This window comes from Anolis sagrei, chromosome X, assembly GCF_037176765.1.
Source record: "Anolis sagrei isolate rAnoSag1 chromosome X, rAnoSag1.mat, whole genome shotgun sequence".
Lineage (NCBI taxonomy): Eukaryota > Metazoa > Chordata > Lepidosauria > Squamata > Dactyloidae > Anolis > Anolis sagrei.
Genome location: NC_090034.1, coordinates 103906025 through 103929677, shown reverse-complemented (window position 1 = coordinate 103929677; position 23653 = coordinate 103906025). Strand labels below are relative to the sequence as shown.

General features: G+C 42.2%; 1 protein-coding gene across 1 annotated transcript in view; it reads right to left on the bottom strand.

Moving 5' to 3' along the window:
- The window catches only part of LOC132781362 (synaptosomal-associated protein 25-like), a 36739-nt gene extending 20092 nt beyond the window's left edge, over positions 1 to 16647 (bottom strand). Inside the window, exon 1 of the mRNA XM_067461058.1 lies at positions 16560 to 16647. The gene's annotated coding sequence lies outside the window, so the exon portion shown is untranslated. The remainder of the gene's footprint in view (positions 1 to 16559) is intronic.
- Between the last annotated feature and the right edge of the window lie 7006 nt (positions 16648 to 23653).

Genomic DNA, 23653 nt, shown 5'->3' with positions numbered 1-23653 from the left:
TCATCCATCCACCCATCCACTGAGACGTCTATCCATCCATCCATCCATCCATCCATCCATCTATCCATCTACAGAGGTATCTATCTGTTTGTATGTGTCTATCCATCTACTGAGAAATCTGTCAATCTATCAATCCATTCAACCATCTATCCATCAATCTATTGAGACATCTATCTGTCTATATGTGTCCATCCATCCATCTAGCTCTCTAGCTATCTAGCCTTCTTGCTATCCATCCACCCATCCATCAATTGAAACATCTATCTATCTATCTATCTATCTATCTATCTATCTATCTATCTATCTATCTATCTATTTAGAAGTTTTATATACCGGTTTTCTCGACCTCCAAGAAGGGACTCAGGCCAGTTCACAACATGTATTCATATACAGTAATATAAAAAACAGCACAGTGCATCATCATTATTATTCATTAAAATATAAAATGCAATAAAATACATCATCACATTACACAAGTCGTCAAATACAGTCATAATTCTATCTATCTATCTATCTATCTATCTATCTATCTATCTATCTATCTATCCATCTATCCATCCATCCATCCATCCATCCATCCATCCATCTATTGAGATATCTATCTATCCATTCATCTATTGAGACATCTATTCATCCATCCATCCATCCACTGAGACGTCTATCCATCCATTCATCTACAGAGATATCTATCTGTCTGCATCTGTCTATCCATCTACTGAGAAATCTGTCAATCTATCCATACATTCAAGCATCCATCCATCAATCAATCTATAGAGACATCTATCTGTCTATATGTGTCGATCCATCGATCCATCTAGCTATCTTGCTAACCTTCTATCTATCTATCTATCTATCTATCTATCTATCTATCTATCTATCTATCTATCCATCCATCCATCCATCCATCCATCTACCCATTCATCTACTGAGACATCTATCCATCCAACCAACCATTTATTGAGACATCTATCTATCTATCTATCTATCTATCTATCTATCTATCTATCTATCTGTCTATCATCCATCCATCCATCCATCCATCTATTTATCCATCCACCCATCTAGTAAGACATCTATCTATCCATCTATCCATCCATCCATCCACCTATCTATCCATCCATCCATCCATCCATCCACTCAGCCACCCACCCATCAATCCATCTACTGAGACATCTATCTATCTATCCGTCCATCTAATGCAGATCTTCCCAGTGGCCCAGTGGGTTAAACCCTTGTGCCGGCAGGACTGAAGACTGACAGGTTGCAGTATTGAATCCGTGGAGAGCACAGATGAGCTCCCTCTGTCAGCTCCAGCTCCATACACAGGGACATGAGAGAAGCCTCCCACAAGGATGGTAAAACATCAAAAACATCCGGGCACTTCCTGGGCAACGTCCTTGCAGACGGCCAATTATCTCACACCAGAAGCGACTTGCATTTTCTCAAGTCGCTCCTGAGATGACAAAAACAATCTATCTATCTATCTATCTATCTATCTATCTATCTATCTATCTATCTATCTATCATTCCAGCTATCCATTCATGCATCCATCTGTTGAAACATCCATCCATCCATCCATCCATCCACTGAGACATCTATCTATCTATCTATCTATCTATCTATCTATCTATCTATCTATCTATCTATCTATCTATCATTCCAGCTATCCATTCATGCATCCATCTATTGAAACATCCATCCACTGAGACATCTATCTAGCTATCTAGCTATCTAGCTATCATTCCAACTATCCATTCATGCAGCCATCTATTGAAACATCCATCCATCCATCCATCCATCCATTTGTCTACTGAGATACTATCTATCCATCCATCCATCCATCCATCCATCTTCCATATGCATTAATTTCATGTTTAGATTATCTCACTATGTTTATGCAAGTCCTCCATAACCATGCATTTCAGATTGAGACTTGGGTCCCATCTCAGGAGATAGTATATACACAAGGATTCCACAATCTATGGATTTCATGTTTCGGTTGGGGTCCCATCTCAGTGATATCTCCCAATGTATTTGATGTCAATCTTCCAGAGTTCATACCATCATTGAGACTTGGGTCCATCTCCAAGATATCTCACTATGGTTATTCAAGTATTTCAGACTATCCAAAATAGGGAATATTCATTTTGGATGAGGGATACTCACCCTTTTATTTACCATCGCATTTCAATTATGCGATGCGTAAACAAATAGGCGTGATCTCCAGATAATAGAACAAGTACTGGAAACTTGCTCAATTAAAATGAACGTTTTGATTAACATGCAAATGAGACTTGTTCAAACGCTCTGTTTTAATAACGGAGGAAGCAAGGGTAGTGGATGTGAATATGTAACATGTTCTTGGTCCAAGGAGCAAGGTCTCAAAGTCGGCGAAGCAGATCCGACGAAAGGCTTGGCGTCAGATCTGCCTGAAAGCCGAACGCTGGCCGGAATGACTCATCCACCTGAATTATTATATTTCTTTTCATCTGGGGAAGGAAAGAGTTTGGAAAAAAGGAGAAAGGAGAGGGGATTCAATTGCATTAGACGCCGGAGCCTTCGTGACGTGGGAATCTGAATGATAATGATGATAATGAACGGGCCTGGCGCCGCACCAGCGTCCCTTCCCGCTACAATAACCTTTCGGATAGATCTCTTTTGGCACTGAAAGCAGAGATAATGCCATTACGACAGGTTCCCTCCATACCACCAGCACACAATTCCCACCGGAGAAATCTGACATATTGCCAACGACGGAGAGAAATAGGACGCAAGGCTGCCAACTTCTCTGCCAAGTTGTGCTCCTCTGCAGCATAGACATTGGCTTCTACATCCATACCATTTAAGACTGGATATTCCCATTTGTTCACATTGAGATGTTGTCAAAGCTAAAGGTGATCCCGGGTTACAAACTTAACTGACTCCTAGTTAAGAACGGAGCTGAGACAACAGGAAATGAGAGGAATCTCTCCCTCAAAAGGCAAATGCACTCCTGGAAGAGATATTGTCATGGGGAAAAGGGGTCTTCACTGAAACCATATCTCCAATTGTTTCCACAACAAGCCACATTTTCCAAAATGCAATGATCACAGGGACAGAAAAGGAGCCAAAATCTTCTGAACAGAAGCACAGGCAGAAGAGGAAACACCACTGGGCTGTTCACCCTTCTCTATGCTATTCCAAGCTTTTGTTATCTATCTATCTATCTATCTATCTATCTATCTATTGAGACATCTATCCATACATACATGCGTTGATCTACTGAGACATCCATCCACGCATCTATCTACTGAGAGATCTGTCTATCTATCTATCTATCTATCTATCTATCTATCTATCTATCTATCTATCTATCTATTAGGGCTGGGCGGTTTCGTTTCGTTAATTCGTAATTCGTTAAAAAATCGTTATTTTTTTTTATAACGAAGCAATAACGAACCATTCTGGAGCAACTTAAAAACGAAACGAATTTTTAAATTTGTTTCGTAAATGCTTCGGATTCGTTATGTATTCGTTTCGTTATCGGTTTGAGGTCGTTTCGTTATTATTTCCGCATGTCTGGGGCAAGTTTTATAGTTGTTTTTTGTTTAATTAGTGAAAAAAAATTATAATATCACACCAACAGTCAACAACAGAGGGAGAGGGAAGCTTCAGAAGTTCCCCCTGTCCCATTTGGAGGTTTTTTAGTGTATTGCGCGGTCGCGGCCGCCATTAACAAATCGATTTGTTATTGTTTCGTATTTGTTTCGTTAATGTTTCGTAATATTTTTAACATTTACGAAATTTCGTAAATATCAAACTTTTTAAAAGAAAAATTTCGGAATTCTTTTAAATATCGAAACGCAAAACCCCCCAAAAAACGAATCGATTTTAGAAACAAATTTTTCCGTTGTTACCCAGGCCTATCTATCTATTTATAATAAATAAATAAATAATATCTATCTATCAAGACATCCATCCATCCATCATTCCATATGTCTTTCGACTGAGACATCAATTCATCCATCCATGCATCTATCTAGTGAGACATCTACCTATCTACCTATCTACCTATCTATCTATCTATCTATCTATCTATCTATCTATCTATCTATCTATCTATCTGAGATATCCATCCATCCATGCATCTATCTAGTGAGACATCTATCTGTCCATCCATCCATCCATCCATCCATCTAATGAGACTATCTATCTATCTATCTATCTATCTATCTATCTATCTATCGAGATATCAATTCACCCATCTACCTACTGAGGCAGTTATCCATCCAGCCATCCATATACTGAGACGTATGTCTCTCTGTCTGTCTGTCTATCTATCTATCTATCTATCTATCTATCTATCTATCTATCCATCATCCATCCATCCATCCATCCATCCATCCATCCCTCTATCCCTCCATCTAATGAGACATCTATCTGTCTGTCTGTCTGTCTGTCTGTCTGTCTGTCTGTCTATCGAGACATCAATTCATCCATCTAGCTAATGAGCCATTTATCCATCCATCCATATACTGAGACATCTCTCTGTCTGTGTCTGTCTGTCTGTATGTCTGTCTTTCTGTCTATCTATCTATCTATCTATCTATCTATCTATCTATCTATCTATCCATCCATCCATCCATCCATCCCTCCATCCCTCCATCTAATGAGACATCTATCTCTCTGTCTGTCTATCGAGACATCAATTCATCCATCTATCTATCTAATGAGACATTTATCCTTCCATCCAGCCATCCACATACTGAGACATCTATCTATCTATCTATCTACCTATCTATCTATCTATCTATCTATCTATCTATCTATCTATCTATCTATCTATCTATCTATCTACTGAGACATCTATCTATCTATCTATCTATCTATCTATCTATCTATCTACCTATCTAGACATCTATCCATCCATATACTGAGACATTTACTATCTATCTATCTATCTATCTATCTATCTATCTGGTAGATGTCTCAGTAGATACATATATGGATGGATCGATGGATACTCAGTAGAAACAGATATGGATGGATGGACAGGTAGATGTCTCATGGTAGGTAAGTAGATGACGATGATGATAGATATAGATGTCTCAGTAGATACTTATATATGGATGGATGAATAGATAGATAGATAATCTATCCATCCATACATACATACATACATACATACATATATCTATCTACTGAGACATCTATATCTATTGATTTATCATCAACGTCATCTACTTACCTATCATGAAGACATCTATCTGTCCATCCATCCATCTATATCTCTTTCTACTGAGTATCCATCGATCCATCCATATATCTATCTACTGAGATATCTATATCTATCGATTTATCATCATCGTCATCTTCTTACCTGAGACATCCATCCATCCATCCATCTATATCTCTTTCTACTGAGTATCCATCGATCCATCCATATATCTATATACTGAGACATCTATGTTTATCAATTTATCATCATTGTCATCTACTTACCTATCATGAGACATCTATCTGCCCATCCATCCATCCATCCATCCATCCATCTATATCTGTTTCTACTGAGTATCCATCGATCCATCCATATATCTATCTACTGAGACATCTATCTAGACATCCATCCATCCACCCATCCATCTATATCTGTTTCTACTGAGTATCCATCGATTCATCCATATATCTATCTACTGAGACATCTATATCTATCGATCTATCATCAACGTCTTCTACTTACCTATCATGAAGACATCTATCTGTCCATCCATCCATCCATCCATCCATCCATCTATATCTGTTTCTACTGAGTATCCATCGATCCATCCATATATCTATCTACTGAGACATCTATCTATCTACCTATCTAGACATCTATCCATCCATATACTGAGACATTTATTATCTATCTATCTATCTATCTATCTATCTATCTAGATGTCTTCATGATAGGTAAGTAGATGACGTTGATGATAGATTGATAGATATAGATGTCTCAGTAGGTAGATATATGGATGGATCGATGGATACTCAGTAGAAACAGATCTATCTGGTAGATGTCTCAGTAGATAGATATATGGATCGATGGATACTCCAAGGGGGTATGTATTGAAGGTTAGGATTATTAGAACAGGACAAGAGAGAAGATCTGATCAATTGGTCAGGCGTGGATAGAATTTCTCGTCCTTTTTGCAGCGTAGGAGCCTATTCCTCTTCTTTCCATATTGTATGGAAAGATGCTATTGTTAGACCATGGCAGGCCCACAGCTCTTGCTCATCGACTGCCAATGGCCCATTGATCTGCACTTAGAGACGTGCTGCGCGGCACCAACGGGGCGCACCATAAAAAGCCTCTGAAAGATATGCTGAAGTTGCTATTGCAAAATTAGAAAAAAATAAAATTGCCTTCCATTATGTTTCCATTATGCTCATTCCGTCCGTGGATGTGGGACATCTAGAGGGCAACTTTGCACGGCTATCTTTGCAGACATATGGCCACGCTTCGCTGCAATCTACGAAAGCCTCTACACTGTAGAATTAATGCGGTTTGGCACCACTTGAACCACCGTAACCGAATGCCATGGAATTGTGGGAGTTGTAGTTTGCTGAAGACCAAACACACTTTGCCAGAAAAGGCGGAAGACTTTCCATAGCTCCAAAAGTTCCGCAGCATTGGGTCACCACAGTTGAAGTGGTATCAAACTGCATTAATTCTACCGTGTAGATGCATCTTACATCTAGCAGAGTTCAACTCACAAGAAGCTCTGAAATGCCCAACTAGGAAGGGAAAAAAAGAAGGAAAGAAGGGAGGAAAGGAAGGATGGAAGGGAGGAAGAGAAGGAAGGAAGGGAATGAGGAAGGAAAAGGAGAAGGAAGGGAGGAAGAGATGGATGGATGGAAGGAAGGGAAGGAAGGATAAGGGAAGGAGAGAAGGAAGGAAAGTCAAAGGGGAGGAAAGTCAAAGGGGATGACAGGGTGGAAGGGAAGTATGGAAGGAATGAAGGGAAGGATGAAGGAAAGAGAGACGGAAGGAAAGGCAAAAGGGAAGGAAGGAAGGAAGGAAGGAAGGAAGGAAGGAAGGAAGGAAGGAAGGAAGGAGAAAGAGGAAGGAAACAGGGAAGGAAGGATGAACGGGTGGAAGTGAAGGATGGAAAGAAGGAAAGGAAGGAGGAAGGAAAAAAGAAGGAAGGAAGAAAAGGAGGAAGGGAAGGAAACTGGGAAGGATGAACGGGTGGAAATGAAGGAAGGAAGGAAGGGAGGAAGGAAGGAAGGAAGGAAGGAAGGAAGGAAGGAAGGAGAAAGAGGAAGGAAACAGGGAAGGAAGAATGAATGGGTGGAAGTGAAGGATGGAAAGAAGGAAAGGAAGGAGGAAGGAAAAAAGAAGGAAAGAAGGAAAGGAGGAAGGGAAGGAAACAGGGAAGGAAGGATGAACGGGTGGAAATTAAGGATGGAAGGAAGGAAAGGAAGGAGGAAGGAAAAAAGAAGGAAGGAAGAAAAGGAGGAAGGGAAGGATGAAAAGGAGGAAGAGAAGGAAGGAAGGAAGGAAGGAAGGAAGGAAGGAAGGAAGGAAGGAAGGCAGGAAGGTAAGGGAGGGATGAAGGAAGGCTAAAGAAAGGAGAGAAGGAGGGAAAGACAAAAGGAAAGAAGGAAGGAGAAAGAGGGAGTGAAGGAAGGAAGGACGAAAGGGTGGAAGGGAAGGAGAAAGAGGGAGGGAAAGAGGAAGGAAAGAGAGAAGGAAGGAAGGAAGGAAGGAAGGAAGGAAGGAAGGCAGGAAGGTAAGGGAGGGATGAAGGAAGGCTAAAGAAAGGAGAGAAGGAGGGAAAGACAAAAGGAAAGAAGGAAGGAGAAAGAGGGAGTGAAGGAAGGAAGGACGAAAGGGTGGAAGGGAAGGAGAAAGAGGGAGGGAAAGAGGAAGGAAAGAGAGAAGGAAGGAAGGATAGGATGGTGAGAGAGAGGAGGGCCTCAGAAAAGGGCCCAAGGGGCCACATCCAGCTCCCAGGCCTGGGTTTGCCCATACCTGATCTAGAGCAAACTTGCCCAACACATGACAAACTATGCCACAGGCTCACCTGGCATGGTGTGAGTTGTAGTTCACCCACAACCTTATGCGTTTTATAAATTTAAAAAAATGTAAATTACCCTGGGCAACACCAGGTAACCAAGCTAGTGCGTATATATATATAGGAATGGCACTCCAAAGTCTTTTGGGGCTCCAAAAGCGTATCTGTGTCTTCTCCAATTCTCCATCATTGATATATGGAAATCTTCCTCATTGTAATACTTCTGACATGCATGTTCAGATTTTCCCCCCTTTGTTTATCTCTTCTGTCTTGATCTGATTAAAAGGCTTGATCTGATTAAAATGCAGAAAGCAAAAACAAACAAAAGCCATATTGCAGATGAATCTTCAGATACGTCCCTCTGACAGCCCAGGAAGAAAATAACACTGAACGTTTGCCGGCGTTAAACCATGGAATCATAGAGTGGGAAGAGACTCCAAAGGCCATCTAGTCTAAACCCTTTCTGCTATGCAGGAAACACAATCAAAGCCCTCCCAGCAGATGGCCATCCCGCCTCTGTTGAGTCATAGAATGCTAGCTTTGGAAGAGACCCCAAGGGCCATTCAGTCTACCAGCAGGAATACACCAGTCAATCCTTCCTGACAGATGGCCATCCAGCCTACATAATCAAAGCCCTCACAACAGATGACCATCCAGCCTCTGTTGTCATAGAATGTTAGCTTTGGAAGAGACCCCAAGGGCCATTCAGTCTACCAGCAGGAAGACACCAGTCAATCCTTCCTGACAGATGGCCATCCAGCACACACAATCAAAGCCCTCCCAACAGATGACCATCCCGTCTCTGTTGAGTCATGGAATGCTAGCTTTGGAAGAGACCCTAAGGCCCATCCAGTTTACCAGCAGGAAGACACCATTCAATCCCTCCTGACAAATGGCCATCCAGCCTCTGTTGAGTCATACAATACTAGCTTTGGAAGAGATTCGAAGGGCCATTCAGTCTACCAGCAGGAAGACACCATTCAATCCCTCCTGATAGATGGCCATCCAGCCTGCACAATATCAAAGCCCTCCCAACAGATGACCATCCAGCCTTTGTTGTCATAGAATGTTCGCTTTGGAAGAGACTCCAAGGGCAATTCAGTCTACCAACAAGAAGACACCATTCAGTCCCTCCTGACAGATGGCCATCCAGCCCTCACAATATCAAAGCCCTCCCAACAGATGACCATCCATCCTCTGTTGAGTCATGGAATGCTAGCTTTGGAAGAGACTCCAAGGGCCATCCAGGTTACAAACAGGAAGACACCATCCAATCCCTCCTGAGAGATAGCCATCCAGCCTTGGCTTAAAAACCTCCAGAGAAGGAGATTCCTCCAGACTCCAAGATAATATATTCCACTGTTGAATTTATTACAAGCTCTAAGTGTCAGGAAGTTCTTACTAATGTTCAGTTGGAACATATCTATGCATTATAGCATTAATGCACTTTTGACACCATTTCCTCTGCTGTGACTTAGTGCTATGGAAACCTAATACAGTTTGCACGCTTTGGCAGAGAAGGCTCAATGAAGACCGTGTCAAATTGCAACTCCCGGGACTCCAGAACAGTTCGAATGGAACCAAACTGCATTAACGGTACAGTGTAGTTGCATCTTCGATCTCACTCTTGAGACGGACTCCTCCTGAACCTGGAGGCTCAGCATGAAGGATGAGCTTTGAAGCCGGCATTATCCATAGACACCTCCAAGATCATGTGGCCGGCATGACTGCATAGAGCTCTGTTACTTTCCCACCGAGGCGGTACTTATTGATCAACTCACATTAGCATGTTTTCGAACTGCTAGGTTGGCAGAAGCTGAGGCTAACAGCGGGAGCTCACCCTGCTCCCCAGATTTGAACCAGCAACCTTTCAGTCGGCAAGTTCTGCAGCTCAGCGGTTTAACCCTCCAGGAGCTCCATAAACAAACCGTTATCTAGTGGGAAAGTAAAAAAGAATCCTTTCCTTTCAGTTTTGTGTTCTGGAAAAGGATTCATGGGAGGGAGCTGCCTCAGTTGAGTCAACAATGTTATCACGGTCTTGCTTTCAAGTGCTCTGAGTTTCATGTACCAAGTTTTTTTTTTTTGCCAAGCTTAAATTTTGCCTATGGGATTTTCCTGCTGTTTTCTTTCATGGTTTCAAGTGCCTTGCTTTGTGGATTTCTATGCACTAATGGATCTGGTTTCCCTTTGAAAGTTATGGATTATCTTAGATTTTGGGCTTTTACTGTTTTGCTATTTTTACTGCTTTTCCTGCATATATTCTACAATAAACTGCTAAAAGAATGCTTTCCTTTTGGTTTTGGGTTCCCGAAAGGGTTTATAATTATTCATGGCAGACAGTTGCCTCAGTTGAGTCAACGTTGTTATTTTATCACAGTCTTTCTTTCAAGTGCTCTGAGTTTCATGTACCAAGGTTTTTTTTGCCAAGCTTAAGTTTTGCCTATGATATTTTCCTGCTGTTTTGTTCCATGGTTTCAAGTGCCTTTCTTCGTGGATTTCTATGTACTAATTCACTTGGTTTCCCTTTGAAGTTTATGGATTATCTTGGATTTTTTGACGTTTACTGTTTTGCTATTTTTTACTGCTTTGCCTACATATAAACTGCTAAAAAAGAATGCTTTCCTTTTGGATTTGGGTTCTGGAAAGAGTTTAGAATGATTCATGGGAGGCAGCTGCCTCAGCCAAGTCAACATTGAAAGCAATATCACGGTATTGCTTTCAATTGCTCTGAGTTTCATGTACCAAGGTTTTTTTTTGCCAAGCTTAAGTTTTGCCTATGGGATTTTCCTGCTGTTTTGTTCCATGGTTTCAAGTGCCTTGCTTCATGGATTTCTATGTACGAATGGACTTGGTTTCCCCTTGAAGTTTATGGATTATTTTGGATTTTGGACTTTTATTGTTTTGCTATTTTTTACTGCTTTGCCTACATATATTCTACAATAAACCGCTAAAAATAATGCTTTCCTTTTGGTTTTTGGTTCTGGAAAGGGTTTATAATGATTCATGGGAGGCAGCTGCCTCAGTCGAGTCAACGTTGTTATTTTATCAAGGTCTTGCTTTCAAGTTTATAATGGTTTATAAGGGTTTATAAGGGTTTATAATGATTCACGGGAGGCAGCTACCTCAGTCGAGTCAACGTAATTTTATTACCGTCTTTCTTTCAAGTTGTCTGAGTTTCATGTATCAAGTTTTTTTTTGCCATGCTTAAGTTTTGCCTATGGGATTTTCCTGCTGTTTTTTTCATGTTTCCATTAAGTACCTTGCTTCGTGGATTTCTATGTATTAATGGACCTGGTTTCCCTTTGAAGTTTATGGATTATCTTGGATTTTGGACTTTTACTGTTTTGCTATTTTTTACTGCTTTGCCTACATATATTCTACAGTAAACTGCTAAAAAAGAATGATTTCCTTTCAGTTTTGGGTTCCTGAAAGGGTTTATAATGATTCATGGGAGGCAGCTGCCTCAGTCGAGTCAACATTGTTATTTTATCACCGTATTGCTTTCAAGTGCTCTGAGTTTCATGTACCAAGTTGTTGTTGTTTTTTTTTTTTTTTGCCAAGCTTAAGTTTTGCCTATGGGATTTTCCTGCTGTTTTCTTTAATGGTTTCAAGTGCCTTGCTTTGTGGATTTCTATGCACTAATGGATCTGGTTTCCCTTTGAAGTTTATGGATTATCTTGGATTTTGGACTTTTACTGTTTTGCTATTTTTTACTGCTTTGCCTACATATATTCTACAATAAACTGCTAAAAATAATGCTTTCCTTTCAGTTTTGGGTTCTGGAAAGGTTTTATAATGATTCATGGGAGGCAGCTGCCTCAGTCGAGTCAACGTTGTTATTTTATCACAGTCTTGATTTCAAGTTTATAATGGTTTATAAGGGTTTATAATGATTCACGGGAGGCAGCTGCCTCAGTCGAGTCAACGTAATTTTATCACCGTTTTTCTTTCAAGTGCTCTGAGTTTCATGTATCAAGTTTTTTGTGCCAAGCTTAAGTTTTGCCTATGAGATTTTCCTGTTGTTTTCTTTCATGGTTTCAAGTGCCTTGCTTTGTGGATTTCTGTGCACTAATGGACCTGGTTTCCCTTTGAAGTTTATGGATTATCTTGGATTTTGGACTTTTACTGTTTTGCTATTTTTTTACTGCTTTGCCTACATATATTCTACAATAAACCGCTTAAAAAGAATGCTTCCCTTTTGGTTTTGGGTTCTGGAAGGGAATTATAATGATTCACGGGAGGCAGCTGCCTCAGTCGAGTCAACGTTGTAATTTTATCACCGTCTTTCTTCCAAGTGCTCTGAGTTTCATGTATCAAGTTTTTTGTGCCAAGCTTAAGTTTTGCCTATGGGATTTTCCTGCTGTTTTCTTTCATGGTTTCAAGTGCCTTGCTTTGTGGATTTCTGTGCACTAATGGACCTGGTTTCCCTTTGAAGTTTATGGATTATCTTGGATTTCAGACTTTTACTGTTTTGCTATTTTTTACTGCTTGGCCTACACATATTCTACAATAAACTGCTTGCTGATTTGACCAAGCTGGTGTGGTGTTTAAGGTCAGAGGTGTTTGTGCTCTGGAACATATCTATGCATTATAGCATGGAGGAGTACAACACCTTTGTAAAGAGAACCGAGGCATAAATAAACATGACAACAACAACAACAACAACAACAAGATAATCAGAACTAGAGTCTATTGAGTTCCAAGCATGACTTATCCATCTTAATAATGGATAATAATGCAATTCAATTTTCTGCAGGTTATTGCTGCCTTAAGTAGCCTTTTTAGTGGCCCATCATAGATAGGTAAGTTGCCTGTTTAATACCCCAAAGGCCACCAGTTTGCAAAACCCACTACGTTTTCGGCATCCACGATACGCCAATGCAAGCTCTCACATTATCTTGCATGCTTGCTAGCGAATGTTGAGTGCTTAAGTGCCTCTTTCTTTCTCTCCTTTCGCTCAGTTCAAATGCACAAGAAGATGATGCACTTCTTCTGAATGAACTAAAAAACAACAACAACAAAGCCATTTGATCAAGGGCTCACTTAGCCAGGATATTAATGCAACCACTTAACGCATCGGCATTGTGTAGTGGCTGACAGATTAGATTAGAAACAGGATCGGATTTATGCCCGGAATTGTCTTTTTTGGGCCGCCTCTTGTTGGAAGCAGGATTATAGAGTTGGACACAGGACCAATTATGCAAACATCTCTCTGGTTGCGTCTACATTGTGGAATTAATGCGGTTTGGTACCACTTTAAACTTCCACGGCTCAATGCTATATCATTTTGGGAGTTGTCGTTTGCCGTCTTTTGGCAGAGAAGGTGGCAGGCTTTCTCAAACTATGACTGTCAGGACTGCATCGCATTGAGCTATGGTTAAAGTGGTTTCAAACTGTGTTAACTCTACAGTGTAGATCAGGTATGGCAAACCCAAGCCCTAGGGCCAGATATGGCCCCTTGGGTTCTTTTCTCAGGCCCTCCTCGCTCTCACTATCCTATCTTTCTTTCCTTCCTTCCTTCCTTCCTTCCTTCCTTCCTTCCTTCTTTCCTTCTTTCTTTCCTTCCTCCTTCCCTTCCATCCCAAAACAAATGGAAAACAAACAAGTAAACAACAGGTTGCTGTAAAAGGGGAGGACAAACCACTCTCCGCTGTGACGCACCCCAGAAAGCAGGTATGGTCAAACTTGGGCCTCTCCAGGTGTTTTGGACTGCAACTCCCATAATCCCTAACAACTTCAGGCCCTTTCCTTCCCTCTCTTTCCTTCCCTTCCTTTCCCTCTCTCTCTTTCCTTCCTTCTCTCTTTTCTCCCTGCCTCCCTTCCCTCCTTCTCCCTCCCTCTTTCCTCTTCCTCCCTCTCATCCTTCTTTCTCTCCTTCCTTCCTTCCTTCCTTCCTTCCGTCTCTCCTTTTTGTCTTTCCTTATCTCTTTCTTTCTTTCCTTCCTGCCCTCCCTTCCCTTCCTCCTTCTCTTTCCTTTCCTCCCAATTCCTCCTTCCCTTCCATCCCAAAACAAATGGGAAACAAACAAGTAAACAACAGGTTGCTGGAAAAGGAGAGGACAAACCACTCTCCGCTGTGACGCACCCCAGAAAGCAGGTATGGGCAAACTTGGGCCTCTCCAGGTGTTTTGGACTGCAACTCCCATCATTCCTAACAATCTCGGGCCCTTTCCTTCCCTCTCTTTCCTTCCCTTCCTTTCCCTCTCTCTCCTTCCTTCCTTCTCTCTTTTCTCCCTGCCTCCCTTCCCTCCTTCTCCCTCCCTCTTTCCTCTTCCTCCCTCTCATCCTTCTTTCTCTCCTTCCTTCCTTCCTTCCTTCCTTCCTTCCGTCCGTCCGTCTCTCCTTTTTGTCTTTCCTTATCTCTTTCTTTCTTTCCTTCCTGCCCTCCCTTCCCTTCCTCCTTCTCTTTCCATCCTTTCATCCTTCCTTCCCTCTTTCCTCCCTCTTTCCCACTTTCTTCCCTTCTGCCTTTCCTTCCTTCTCTCTTTCCTTTATCCTTCCCCTCCTCCCTTCCATCCTTCTCTTCCACGTTTTGTCCTTCCCTTTGTCTTTCCTTCTCTTTTTCCTTTATCCTTCCCTTCCTTCCATCTATCCATTTCTTCCTCCCTTCCCTCTCTTTTTCCTTCCTCATTCCCTTCCTTTCCTTCTATCCTTTCATCCTTCCTTTCTTCCCTTTGGTCTTTCCTGCCTTCTCTCTTTCCTCCCTCTCTTCTCTCCCTCCCTCTCTCTTTCTCCTTCCTTCCTTCCTTCCTTCCTTCCTTCCTTCCTTCCTTCCTTCCTTCCTTCCTTCCTTCCTTCTCTTTTGCCCTTTTGTCCTTCCTTCCTTCTCTCTTTCCTTCCTCATTCACTTCCTTCCTTCCACCCTGCCCTTCCACCCTTTTATTCTTCCTTCCTTTCTCCCTCCCCTTTTGTCTTTCTTTCCTTATCTCTTTCTTCCCTCTTTCCCTCTCTCCCTCTTTCTCCATCTCTCCTTCCCTTACTCTCTTTTGTCCTTCCTTTTCTCTTTCCTCCCTCCCTTTCTTCCTTTTTGTCTTTCTTTCCTTAACTCTTTCCTCCCTCTTTCCCTCTCTCCCTCTTTCTCATTCCATCCTTCCTTTCCTCCCTTTCGTCCTCCCTCCCTCCCTTCTCTCTTTCCTTCCTTCCACCTTCCCTCCCTCCCTCCTTCCCTTCCTTCCTTCCTTTTTGTATTTCTTTCCTTAACTCTTTCCTCCTTCTTTCCCTTTCTCCCTCTTTCTCATTCCATCCTTCCTTTCCTCCCTTTTGTCCTTCCTTCCTTCCTCCCTTCTCTCTTTCCTTCCTCCTTCCCTCCCTTCTTCCTTCCCTTCCTTCCTTCCTTTTTGTCTTTCTTTCCTTAACTTTTTCTTCCCCCTTTCCCTCTCTCCCTCTTTCTCATTCCATCCTCCCTTTCCTCCCTTTTGTCCTTCCTTCCTTCCTTCTCTCTTTCCTTCCTCCTTCCCTCCCTCCTTCCCTTCCTTCCTTCTTTTTTGTCTTTCTTTCCTTAACTCTTTCCTTCCTCTTTCCCTTTCTCCCTCTTTCTCATTCCATCCTTCCTTCCTTCCTTCCTTCCTTCCTTCCTTCCTTCCTTCCTTCCTTCCTTCCTTCCTTCCTTCTCTCTTTCCTTCCTCCTTCTCTCCCTCCCTCCTTCCCTTCCTTCCTTTTTGTCTTTCTTTCCTAACTCTTTCCTCCCTCTTTCCCTCTCTCCCTCTTTCTCCTTCCCTCCTTCCCTTACTCTCTTTTGTCCTTCCTTCTCTGTTTCCTCCCTCCCTTTCTTCCTTTTTGTCTTTCTTTCCTTATCTCTTTCTTCCCTCTCTCCCTCCTTCTCATTCCATCCTTCCCTCCCTCCCTCCCTCCCTCCCTCCCTTCCTTCCTTCCTTCCTTCCTTCCTTCCTTCCTTCCTTCCCTCCTCCCTCCCTCTCTCCCTCTTTCTCATTCCATCCTTCCTTTCCTCGCTTTCGTCCTTTCTTCCTTCTCTCTTTCCTTCCTCCGTCCCTTCCTTCCGGGGAGCCAGTCCTCTTTGCAGGGAGTGATAGCACGCATCCCCGAAGTTAGAAAGTTTGCCTGGTGCAGATGCAGAAAAATAAAAGACCACATTCGCGTCGACGAGAAACTTCTCCTCCTCTTAATTGCACAGATAAATACATTGAACAGTCTATTACTGCAGAGTCTATTAATTGCACATTCTAGTATTGTTATGATGTTCAAGTTTTGTAAACATCGCAGTTTGAATAGCAAGCTTTGGGGTGTTTTCAGGTTTCACAAACACACCTACTTAAGCGGCTGAGGGGCAAAAGGAAGGGACCTGAGGCTGTTAGGAATGATGGGAGTTGCAATCCAAAACACCTGGAAAATCCCAAATTTGCCCATACCTGTTTTAGTGCAATATGAGATTTCAACAACAACAACCATGCTTCCCCCAAAATCAAAACATTCCTGCTGTTTACTTTTTCTATAGGAGTCCCTAAAGGATGCTTCTCGAGCCCCAAATAACAACAACCTCCAAAAAGTCTTTGTTTATTTACCTGTTGGATCTCCTCCTCCTTCGCTTTGGGATCTGCTGCCACTTTGCTCCTTCCCAAGATCTGGCTGAGGATGGAGACCCGCCTCCGGAGGCCTCTCATTGGACGAAGAGGCCTGACGGGCAGGTGAAGAGCCTCTCCAATTGGCTGCCGTGGCAAAGGGAGAGGCAGGGAGGGGCCGAGGGAGCCTGGGGCTGGTACCCAATCTCCGCTCTCCCCTCCAGGGATGCTGTTGCCAGGGGCAACCTGACGTTGAGGATGGATGGAGGGATGGAGAAGGCAATTTGGAGAAGGCTCGGTCACCTGGGCAACTCCTTCGGCATGAACTTTTCTCCCCGGCCCCCTGAAGGGACTTGTTTTGGGCCGCCATAGGCCACCCGAAAGTGGACTTGTCGTGGTGTTGAATTGTGGCATCCCATCCCCGCAGCCCTTTTCTGCATCCTTTGGTACCCACTGAGCATCCTCTTTCACCTGGTCCGATGGTAACCCAGGCAACCCGGACATCTTTTGTAACCGGGGCAACTAGGGCATCTCGGTAACCGAGCAACTTGGATGTCTTTGTAACCTAGGGCAACCAGAGCCTTTCTTTGAAATTAATTAATTGGGCAATACAACTTAATAACCGCAGCTCGAGTTAATGCCAAAATGTACCAAGGGGATATGTATCTATATCTATATTGACAACTACAACAAGGGACTTGTTTACCAAATTCATCTCCATTTGGGAAGTTATGAAAATGTCATGGAAGGATAGGAATTGGGAGAGGAACCCAAAGGCCATATAGTCTGACCCTTGGGTGCATCTACACTGTCAAATTAATCCAATTGATCTATCCATCCATCCATCTATACATGCATCTATCTATCTATCTATCTATCTATCTATCTATCCATCCATCCATCTTTCTATCTATCTATCTTGACAACTACAAGGGACTTGTTTACCAAATTCATCTCTATTTGGGAAGTTATGAAAATGCCATGGAAGGATAGGTATTGGGAATTGAACCCAAAGGCCATCTAATCTGACCCTTGGGTGTGTCTACACTGTCAAATTAATCCAATTGATCTGTCTGTCTATCCGTCCGTCTGTCCGTCAGTCCGCCCGTACGCCTGCCCACCCACCCATCCGTACACCCGCCCATCCATCCATCCATCCATCCATCCATCCATCCTTCTATCTATCGATCTTGACAACTACAAGGGACTTGTTTACCAAATTCATCTCCATTTGGGAAGTGATGAAAATGCCATGGAAGGATGGGAATTGGGAATTGAACCCAAAGGCCATCTAGTCTGACCCTTGGGTGCATCTACACTGTCGAATTAATCCAGTTGATCTATCTATCTATCTATCTATCTATCTATCTATCTATCTATCTATCTATCTATCTATCTATCCATCCATCCATCCATCCATCCATCCATCCATCCATCCATCTATCCATCTATACATGCATCTATCCATCTATCTATCTATCTATCTATCTATCTATCTATCTATCTATCTATCCATCCATCCATCCATCTATCTTGACAACTACAAGGGACTTGTTTACCAAATCCATCTCCATTTGAGAAGAGATGAAAATGCCATGGAAGGATGGGAATTGGCCATATAGCCTGACCCTTGGGTGCATCTACACTGTCGAATTAATCCAGTTGGTCTATCTGTCTATCTATCTATCTATCTATCTATCTATCTATCTATCTATCTATCTATCTATCCATCCATCCATTTGGGAAGTGATGAAAATGTCATAAAAGGATCGGAATTGAACCCAAAGGCCATCTAGTCTGACCCTTGGGTGCGTCTACACTGTTGAATTAATCCAATTGATCTATCTATCTATCTATCTATCTATCTGCCTTGGCAACTACAAGGGACTTGTTTACCAAATTCACATTCATTTGGGAAGTGATGAAAATGCCATGGAAGGATGGGAATTGAACCCAAAGGCCATCTAGTCTGACCCTTGGGTGCATCTACATTGTCAAATTAATACAATTGATCTGTCTGTCTATCTGTCCATCCATTATCTATCTATCTATCTATCTATCTATCTATCTATCTATCTATATTGACAATGATGAAAGTGATGAAAGTGCCATGAAAGGATGGGAATTGAACCCAAAGGCTATCTAGTCTGACCCTTTGGAGCCGTCTATACTGTTGAATTAATCCAGTTGAAATCCATTAGATAAGGAAGGCTGAAAATGTGATGCAAGCATGGGAATTGAGTCCCCTCTGGGGTAGAAAAAGGCAGGGTAGAAATGCCACAAATAACTGGGAGAGGAACCCAAAGACCATCTAGTCTGACCCTTTGGGGGCATCTACACTGTTGAATTAATCTAGTTGAAATCCATTAGATAAGGAAGGCTGAAAATGTGATGCAAGGATGGGAATTGGGAGAGGAACCCAAAGGCCATCTAGTCTGACCCTTTGAGTGCATTTACACTGTAGAATTAATCCAGTTGAAACCCATTAGATAATGAAGGCTGAAAATGCCATGGAAGGAATTGAGAGAGTAACCCAAAGGCTATCTAGTCTGACCCTTTGGGTGCATCTACACTGTTGAATTAATCCAGTTAAAATCCATTAGGTTGAAAATGATAGGAATTGGGAGAGGAACCCAAAAGCCAGCTAGTCTGACCCTTGGCCGCATCTACACTATAGAATTAATCCAGTTTAAATTTCTTTTCATTAGATGAAGAAGGAATTGGGAACCCAAATGCCATATAGTCTGACCCTTTGGGTGCATGGAAAGATAGGAATTGGGAGAGGAACCCAAAGGCCATCTAGTCTGACCCTTTGGGTGCATCTCAACTTGAAATCCATTAGGTAAAGAAGGCTGAAAATGCCATGGAAGGAATAGGGAAAGGAACCCAAAGGACATCTAGTCTGACCCTTTGGGTGCATCTACTTTGTAAATTTAATCCAGTTGAAATCCATTAGGTAAAGAAGACTCAAAATGCCATGGAAGGAATTGGGTGAAGAAATTCTACGGAAGGATAGGAATTGGGAACCGAACCAAAAAGTCATCTAGTCTGACCCTTGGATGCATCTACGCTGTATAATTAATCCACTTGAAATCCATTCAATAAGGTAAATAAGGATTGCAATACAATCGAAAGATGGGAATTGGGAGAGGAACCCAGGCCAACTAGTCTGACCCTTTGGGTGCATCTACAGTGTAGAATTAATCCACTTGAAATCCATTAGGTAAGGAAGGCTGAAAATGCAATGGAAGGAATTGGGAGAGGAACCCAAAGGCCGTCTAGTCTGACCCTTGGGTGCATCCACATTGTAGAATTAATCCAGTTGAAATCCTTTAGGTAAAGGAAGCTCAAAATGCCATGCAATGATAGGAATTGGGAGAGGAACCCAAAGGCTATCTAGTCTGACCCTTGGGTGCAGCTATACTGTAGAATTAATCCAGTTGAAATCCCTCTCCATTAGGTAAGAAAGGCAGAAAATGCCATGGAAGGAATTGGGAGAAGAACCCAAAGGCCATCTAGTCTGACCTTTGGCTACATGTCAAACTAATCCTGCTGAAATCCTTTAGATAAGGAAGGTTGAAAATGCTATGGAAGTAACTGGGAGAGGAACCCAAAGGCCATCTAGTCTGACCCTTGGGTGCATCTCTACACTGTTGAATTAATCCAGTTGAAATCCATTAGATAAGGAAGGTTGAAAATGCTATGGAAGTAACTGGGAGAGGAACCCAAAGGCCATCTAGTCTGACCCTTGGCTGCATCTAGAATTAATCCAGTTCAAAACCAGTTTGACTGCTCAATGTTATGGAATCATGGAAATTGTAGCCTCACAAAGCCTTTAGCCAACTCTACCAAACAGTTTTGAGTATCTCACCAAACTACAACTCCCAGGATCCCATACCGTTAAAGCGGTTATCGAAATGCACTAATTGTACAGTGTGTCGATGCATCCCCTTTCTGCTCCAGATTTGCAATAGACCTCACAGGCGTACAGCCTCATTTCTGCACATAAATCCCAGCTTTGCAGTCATCACTTTTCATGTTATTAAAAACGATAGCAAATCTAAGTAGATATCTGGGATGATTTTTATTGCATTGCGCCACTTGGGCCCCCGCGAGGCAAGACAGAGATTAATGATTGTATCTTTCCTCTTATATTTATCTGAATCTCCTTCCCTAAGCTTTGTCTCTGGAGACGAGACTATCAACTGGATTAACCCCATATATTCCTCTTAAGAATTGTATTTCTCCTTCCGTTATGTTTTGTTTATATTGATAATAATAATACATTATTATAATATAATATAATATAATATTATAATGTATTATTATTATCAATATAAACAAAATATAACAGGTATAATAATATAAGTATTACAACCTAGCAGTTCGAAAACATGCAAATGTGAGTAGATCAATAGGTACCGCTCCAGCGGGAAGGTAACGGCGCTCCATGCAGTCATGCCGGCCACATGACCTTGGAGGTGTCTACGGACAATGCTGGCTCTTCGGCTTAGAAATGGAGATGAGCACCAACCCCCAAAGTCAGACATGACTGGACTTAATGTCAGGGGACTACCTTTACCTTTTTATTATATTATAAATACTTACTGGTATAATGATATTCAAGGCACATCTGCACTAACCACTTAGCTCAGTTTCAAACCAGTATTGAGGAAATCAGATTTTGCTGCGCGAATGGTTATGTAGGCTATCCTAGAACACGGTTTGGAAATATGGATGGAAATGATACAAACCATCGAATCGGTCCCAAGCTTGGGGTGTCCAGATTCAAATCCAGTCCAAGGGTCTGGAGAACAAGCCCTATGAGGAGCAGCTTAAGGAGCTGGGCATGTTTAGCCTGAAGAAGAGAAGGATGAGAGGAGATATGATAGCCGTGTATAAATATGTGAGAGGAAGCCACAGGAAGGAGGAGGGAGCAAGCTTGTTTTCTGCTTCCTTGGAGACTAGGACGCAATGGAACAATGGCTTCAAACTACAAGAGAGGAGATTCCATCTGAACATGAGGAAGAACTTCCTGACTGTGAGAGCCGTTCAGCAGTGGAACTCTCTGCCCCGGAGTGTGGTGGAGGCTCCTTCTTTGGAAGCTTTTAAACAGAGGCTGGATGGCCATCTGTCAGAGGTGATTTGAATGCAATATTCCTGCTTCTTGGCAGAATGGGGGTGGACTGGATGGCCCAGGAGGTCTCTCCAACTCTTTGATTCTATGATTCTATGGCTCTCACTGGAGAGCGCTGATGCGCATGAACGGCTCTCTACAGATTCATGTTGATTCGAAGCCTGTAAATAATGTGGTGGTGCCTTTCTGCAAGATGAGTGATCCATAGTTTGTCTTTGGGCCTCCAAATTTGAATTCGGCTATATGGCTCACATAGGAGAGCGCAGATGCGCATCAACAGCTTCCTACAGATTTATGCTAATTCAAAGCCTGTAAAGAATGTGGTAATGAGCTTTTGCAAGGTGAGTTATCCATAGTTTGCCTTTGAGCCTCCACATTTGAATCCTGCCATATGGCTCACATTGGAGAGCGCTGATGCGCATGAACAGCTTGCTACTGATTTACATTGATTTGCAGCCCGTAAATAATGCGGTGGTGCCCTTTTTCAAGACGAGTGATCCATAGTTTGTCTTTGGGTCTCCAGATTTGAATTCTACTATATGGCTCACATTGGAGAGCGCTGATGCGCATGAACAGCTTCCTACAGATTTACATTAATTTGAAGCCTGTCAAGAATGTGGCAGTGAGCTTTTGTAAGATGAGTTATCCATAGTTTGGCTTTGAGCTTCCAGATTCAAATCGTGTCCTATGGCTGACATTAGAAAATGCTGATGCGCATGAATGGCTTCCCACAGATTTACATTGATTCAAAGCCCAAATGTGGCAGCACACTTTTGCAAGACGAATGATCCATAGTATGTGGCAGTGCATTTTTATAAAATGAGTTATCCATAATTTGGCTTTGGGACTCCAGATTTGAATTCTGCTATATGGCTCACATTGGAGAGAGCTGATGCGCATAAATGGCTTTCTATGTTGATTCAAAGCTTATAAAGTACATGTTAGAAGCTTTTACAAGACAAATGACCCATAATTTGGCTTTGGGCCTCCAGATTCAAATTCTGGTATATGGCGCACATTGGAGAGCGCTGATGCGCATGAACACCTTTCTATGTTGATTTGAAGCCCATAAAGTATGCGGCAGCATGCTTTTGCAAGACAAGTTATCCATAGTTTGGCTTTGGGCCTCCAGATTCAAATTCTGCTATATGGTTCACATTGGAGAGCGCTGATGCACATGAACACCTTTCTATGTTGATTTGAAGCCCATGAAGTATGCGTCAGCATGCTTTTGCAAGACAAGTTATCCATAGTTTGGCTTCAGGTCTCCAGATTAAAATTCTGGTATGTGGCTCACATTGGAGAGCGCTGATGCGCATGAACACCTTTCTATGTTGATTCGAAGCCCATAAAGTCTACGTCAGCATACTTTTGCAAGACAAGTTATCCATAGTTTGGCTTCGGGCCTCCAGATTAAAATTCTGGTATGTGGCTCACATTGGAGAGCGCTGATGCGCATGAACACCTTTCTATGTTGATTTGAAGCCCATAAAGTATGCGGCAGCATGCTTTTGCAAGACAAGTGATCCATAGTTCGGCTTCAGGTCTCCAGATTCAAATTCTGCTATATGGTTTACATTGGAGAGTGCTGATGCGCATGAACACCTTTCTATGTTGATTTGAAGCCCATAAAGTATGCGGCAGCATGCTTTTACAAGACAAGTGATCCATAGTTTGGCTTCAGGTCTCCAGATTCGAATTCTGCTATATGGTTCACATTGGAGAGCGCTGATGCACATGAACACCTTTTGATGTTGATTTGAAGCCCATAAAGTATGCGGCAGCATGCTTTTGCAAGACAAGTTATCCATAGTTTGGCTTTGGGCCTCCAGATTCGAATTCTGGTATATGGCTCACACTGGAGAGCGCTGATGCGTATGAACGCCTTTCTATGTTGCTTCGAAGTCCATAAAGTATGTGGCAGCATGCTTTTGTAAGACAAGTTATCCAATGTGTTCAA